The following is a 6,323-nucleotide window of genomic DNA, read 5'->3' on the forward strand; positions in this document are numbered from 1 at the left end:
GCAATACAATTTATCTGCTCCGGCGTCCTTGTTAATAAGATGGAGTAGGTTGTGCTCTTCTAGTTTCATGTGCTGTGTATTGAGTCAGGGATTTCAGCTGAGCTGCNGATACGTGACTGCCGTTTGTTAATGATGAGATTTATTGCAATACAATTTATCTGCTCCGGCGTCCTTGTTAATAAGATGGAGTAGGTTGTGCTCTTCTAGTTTCGTGCGCTGTGTATTGAGTCAGGGATTTCAGCTGAGCTGTAGCTGGCTGGTGTCCGTGCTCTCAGCTCACACAAAAAAATAGGCTTTCTTCCACTCTCAGCAGAGTCCTTCACGGTAAACAGGATTATCTGAAAGAGCTAAGGGCAGCTTGCTGGGGGTGGGGATAACCAGGAAACCCACAGATCAAGGGTGTTCAAGGTTCTTTTCAGTTCTGCATGTTCTCCAACTGAAATCTCCCCAGGAGACTCAAAGAGCTGAGATATTCTGGTTATAGAAGTCCCACATTCAGCTTGTCCGTCTGCCACCAACACGGCCCTGGGTAGGGCTCCTTGGATTCGGCCAAGCATAGTTTGAAAGCCACTGCTGGTTAGAAAAGGCATCACGGAAGGGTCTGGCTCAGTTTGTGTTCAGATGATGTTCAAATGATGGAAGCTTCCCTCTTCCTTGTTCGGACGCTACACTCCTTCCTCAGCACCATTANACTCAAAGAGCTGAGATATTCTGGTTATAGAAGTCCCACATTCAGCTTGTCCGTCTGCCACCAACACGGCCCGGGGTAGGGCTCCTTGGATTCGGCCAAGCATAGTCTGAAAGCCACTGCTGGTTAGAAAAGGCATCACGGAAGGGTCTGGCTCAGTTTGTGTTCAGATGATGTTCATTCAAATGACGGAAGCTTCCCTCTTCCTTGTTCGGATGCTACACTCCTTCCTCAGCACCATTGCGCCATTTTATGGATTTCCTCTATGGAACTTTTATCACTCCTTACGCTTGTCTTACAAAATTCAGATATATGACTTACATCCTTATATGTGCTCATTGGTCTGTAGTGTACTCAAAGGAAGGAATCATTGGTTCCTCAAATATCCAGTCAGCATCCACATTTCCACAATTACGTCTTGTGCATGTGCGTGTGCATGCATGTGTGTTCATACATGAGTGCACGTGTGTTTCAGTTGTGTGAATCAGGATTCTATCAAAACCCACCATCACGTTTGGCGTTTTAATCTTCACTGTCTCTCCCCTCCCCCTTTTTTGTGTTTTCTCTTGCAAACTCTTTGTGGAAGAAAATGGATCGTCAATGCTATGTAATTTCTCATATTGTGATTTTTTACAGTTTGCAAGATTTAATCTCATACATTTAAACAGAATTTAATAAGAGTTTTCCACAGAGGTGCACATTCATTTCCCTGCAGTGTACCATGCAGATCCCCAGATCTGCAGCCATTGGGCCCTTTACTGGTATGTTCTCAAGCTGGCCTCATGCTCCTCTGCTTGAGGGCCCTTTGCTCGAGCTTAGCCGGCCTGCTTGTTGTGTTGGTAGAGTACTCTCTTCATCTCAAAATCATAGACTGTTAAGGCATGAAGGACCTTGAGTCCATCTCCTACCCATGACTCCTATCCACCTGGAATGTTCTTTCTCTCATGGCCTCTCATCCATATTCATCATTTTTTAAAGACCAGACTCATATAACCACCAGGGAACTCAGCATGAGGGAGTGGGAAGAAAATGTGGACTTTAGAGGTAGAAAAATCAGAGTCAGACTCTAAGGTTGGCTCTTTTCCAAGGCCTTCTGATCTTGTGCCAGTTATTCAACCCCTTAGAGCCTCAGTTTATTCATCTCTATAATGGGAATGTGACCAGAATTGAAAAAGACAAAATGAAGCAGAACAAAGCATTCTTCCAGGGACTCAGGCCAAGAGCCTTAGAGTTACTCTGTCTTCTCTCTCTCACATTCTGTATTAGAGAAAAGACCATGAGGAGAAGCTCAATATTGCATGATTTGGCCAGTTCTTCCTTTTGAGCCTTTTTTTAAATATAGGAAATCTGTAAATAACAGGAATAGCTAACATCTATTTCTCATGTACTCGCTCTCAGACAATGGAGTAAGGGCCTTATATCTAACAGCTCATTTAAACCTTGGAACCCTAGGAACTAAGTATTATTATCATCACTCCCATATATATATTTTTTTTCACAGATGAGGAAGCTGAGGCCCAGAAAAATTCAGTAACTTATCCAAGGTTATGCGGGTAGTAACTGGTAGCACCTGGATTTGAACGCAGGCAGTCAAGCTCAAGGGGTTTCTTAACCCTGGCCGTGCAGCTCAGTCCTCTGGAGCTATTATAGACTAGTGAATGCATTGCATGCCAGACTCCACCCCACATCAACAAAATCAGAATCTGGGGGCTGGACCCAGACATGGGATGCTTCTTAAAATCTTCTAGAGGATTCTAGCCTGCATCCTGGGTCAAGAATGACTGACTGTACTTGTTACATTGTACATATGTTGACATAATGTATCTGCAAGTGAGACCCGTGCCCATGATTAGTATCAGTCCTATCTGTCCACCCTCAGTATCTACTCTTGAGTGTCCTTGGGTGTGGCATGTATGCCTTTGTGGAGTGGGGTTGGGTGGACATCCCCTCCGATGTCACATCCCAGGCACCTGGGAATCCGGGAAGCTCACAATCTTGCCGAGCGACCTGGGGAGCCACAGGCAAAGTTGAGGGGTGACCACATTGGACACTTCATTGGTGGTAGCAGGAAGATGCTTTAAAAGCCTTGGCAGGGCCTGTCACATCCCAAGTGAAATACACATGCATGCCAGTCACCTTTACATATTTCTCAGGCCAGCTGAGGTGAGAAATGTGTAAGCTTTGAACCATCGGAGGAATGTTTCATCAGCTATCAGCCTCTGAACACGGTAACGATCAGATTTGTAGTGACCCTTAGATTTTGTCAGTCACTGTGTTCCCTCACCCATCTGGGAGATTGACAGTGCTGTCTTGTCACTTTGTCAAATCGAATGACAGCCTCTCCAGATTTGGTTATGCGTGGACAAGAGAAGCCTGTCACAGAAACCTTGTCGAAGCGATGAGCCAGTGGCAGCTCACCACAGTCACGCGGCGTGAATAAGGAGGACAGGGCAATTAGGTGCTCTCCGGCGTTAACACAGGAAGGTTGACAAATGAAAGCGTGTTAGCTTCCTTAAAGCCGCTCAATGATCACAAGATTTTGAATGGTGACAGATGAAGGCAGAAGTCTGTAATGGAAGTGATGGCCCTGATTTTCCAGTTCTCTCCTTTCAGTTTATCCAACTTAACTGGGAAGAGCAGGACCTCTTGAAGAAACAGCAAGATGCTGCATTTGGATGCCAGCATGCAAATCTTAACGAGGCTCCCACTGGTTTATTTCATTGCATGAAAACAGAATGGAATATGTCAGAATCCATTACACATAGTGGGGTTAATTTTGTTTGTGAAATATTGATTTGAGTTGTGTAAATATAGAGATCTTTGGGTGTATGGGGTCATGATGTAGAGTGTATTTTTATCGTGAGTCAAGGTCAAGAAAATTTGAAAACCACTTTCCTAAGGAGTCCAGGGGTGAAGGTTTGAATTCTGCCAATTTGTTCAGATGGGCAGATAGAAATAGAAAACACACTTCTGAGTTTTTAGCAGGTGCCAGCCCCTGTTCTGGGCACTTGAGAAATACTAAATTTAATTTAAGCCTCCCAACAGTCCTATGAAGTGGATACCATATTACCAAATCCATGTCACAGATAAGGAAATAGAGGCATGGTAGGTGAAGACTGGGGGTGGTGGTGGTGGTGGTGGACAGAATAATGGCCCCCCAAAGCATCCACAGTCCCAATGCCCCAGACCTGTGAATGTTCCCTCACGTGGCGAAGGGACTTCGTAGATGTGATTAATCACATTGAGGATCTTGAGATGGGGAGATTCTTTTGGATTTTACCAGTGGGCCCAATGTAATCATGGTGGTCCTTAAAAGTAGGAAGAGGGAGGAGGGGGCAGAGGGGCAGAGTTAGAGAGGGATTTGAAGCTCCTGCCCTAGTGGCTTTGAGGATGGAAGAAAGGGGATGAGTCTGGGAACCCAGCCAGCTCTGTTCTGCTTCTGCCTCCCTCCATTTTGACCCTTGGCCCTTCTCTTCTCCTCCAAGTGCGTAACCTTCTTTGAGACTTGGCTTAAAGCTCAACTCTTCCGACGGGTCCTCCTTGATTAATGGCCCTTCAGTGATAGTACGTTGGTGTGGATGTACCGCCTTACACTTCCGTCAGCAGTACCCAAGCACGTCTGTGTGACCACAGCCTGAACAGTGTGGTGTATTGTTATTTTTAAAAGTCTTCGTGGCACTTTTAAGGCAGAGGGATCCACACCTGCTGAAATAGATCAGCATTTTTGTCTTGATTAACTTCACTAACAAGTTGACATGTCTATTTTTGAATAGTTCTACAACCCCCACCCCCATGAAAATTGGGTGTGTTTATGAGCCAAGAAACACTGAGCCATGATCAGCTCTCATTTTTCTCTTCTTTGTCGTGGTTGTATCTGTGGAACATCAACGAGCACTCTAGCTAATGCACATGAAGTCACAAGAATAGAAATATCCAGAAATGAGAAGGAGCAATTTATCAAGATATGAAGACATAGGTTTTTGTGAACTAAAAAGGCATAAAGGCTCTTTACACTTTGTTACATATTCCAGCTAGCTAAGGTTTTGTAAAAATTAAGCATTCTTGTTTCCATCAATATGTGTTCTATGGCCCCATTTGTAGGATTCCATCCATGGGATATTTTATAGATCCTTGTGAATAGAATTATAGCTGCGTAACTTGTGACTTGGACATGTATTTGGCGAACCCGTGTTTGCATTCAATTCTAAGATGATTGCGTCAGATCAAACAATGATTGAGCAGCAAGATTTCAGTTCTCCCAGCCCTATTCTTTAAAATGATACGAAACCAGGAATCGGGGTGGAGGGTTTGGATTCCTATCCCAGGGACCCTAGGAAAATAACAGGACCTCTCTGGACCTCCGTTAACTCATCCGTGAAAATCAAGGGATTGAATTATATGGCCTCTAAGGTTTGTTCCATTCCAAAATTCCATGTTCCTATGATTCTGATTACAGTGCTGATGCAGTCATGCATGCAAAGTGCTGAATATTTAAATAATTGCTCACAGGTTGCACATTTCATCACTGTCAAGAGCCCAGAATTGCATGGAGGGGCAGCACTTCCTTCTCCAGTTACATGCTGAATGTAATTATACTTTATATGACTTAATAAAAGAGGTGGGTGTCCTCCTTCGCTAGTGTTGTCTTTGTGCTGTGCATGCTCTGTGTGTAAGAGCTGCTTACTCTCTCTACCAAATAGGCCCAGACCCCTGCTCTGGTCATCTGGTCTACCTGGTCTGCACCCGCGCATTTGCCCTCCTGATTCGGGGTAGCAGTGTCTCCCTTATTGCTTCCTTGTACTCCCTTGAGTAGGGCTTACCCCAGGATTATCAAGAGGCAAGCCAAAGTGTTATTTGTGAAGAACTATGATCCATAAACCCCTCCCCACATATATATGCACTCTCCCCAATCTACACGATTCTTTCTTTTTCTTTCTTTCTTTCTTTTTCTTTCTTTCTTTCTTTCTTTCTTTCTTTCTTTCTTTCTTTCTTTCTTTCTTCCTCCCTCCCTTTCTTTCTTTCTTTCTTTCTTTCTTTCTTTCTTTCTTTCTTTCCATTCTTCCTTTCTTTCTTGATTTTATTTATTTATTTGACACAGAGAGAGAGACAGCTAGCAAGAGAGGGAACACAAGCAGGGGGAGTGGGAGAGGAAGAAGCAGGCTCCCAGTGGAGGAGCCTGATGTGGGGCTCGATCCCAGGACTCCGGGATCACGCCCTGAGCCGAAGGTAGACGCTTAACGACTGAGCCACCCAGGCGCCCCTACACGATTGTTTCTTGAACATGCAGGTGTTAGAGGCGCTGACCCCCTACACAGTTGAAAATCCACATCTAAATTTGACTCCCCCAAAACTTTACTTACAGCCTACTGACGACCAGAAGACGTCCTGATAACACAGTCAGTGAATGCATATTTTGCATGTTACATGTGTTAAGACTGTATCCTTATAATAAAGATAGGGAAAAGAAAGCATCATTAAGAAAATTATAAGGAAGAGAAAATACTGTACCGAAAATCATAAGGAAGAGAAAATACTGTACTGTGTTTATCGGAAAAGATCCACATATAAGCGCAACCCCACAGGTCAAACCCTCGTTGTTACATGGTCAGCTGTATACATAAATTCGGTTTTTTTT

The sequence above is a fragment of the Ailuropoda melanoleuca genome, chromosome 10 (assembly GCF_002007445.2).
Source record: "Ailuropoda melanoleuca isolate Jingjing chromosome 10, ASM200744v2, whole genome shotgun sequence".
NCBI lineage: Eukaryota > Metazoa > Chordata > Mammalia > Carnivora > Ursidae > Ailuropoda > Ailuropoda melanoleuca.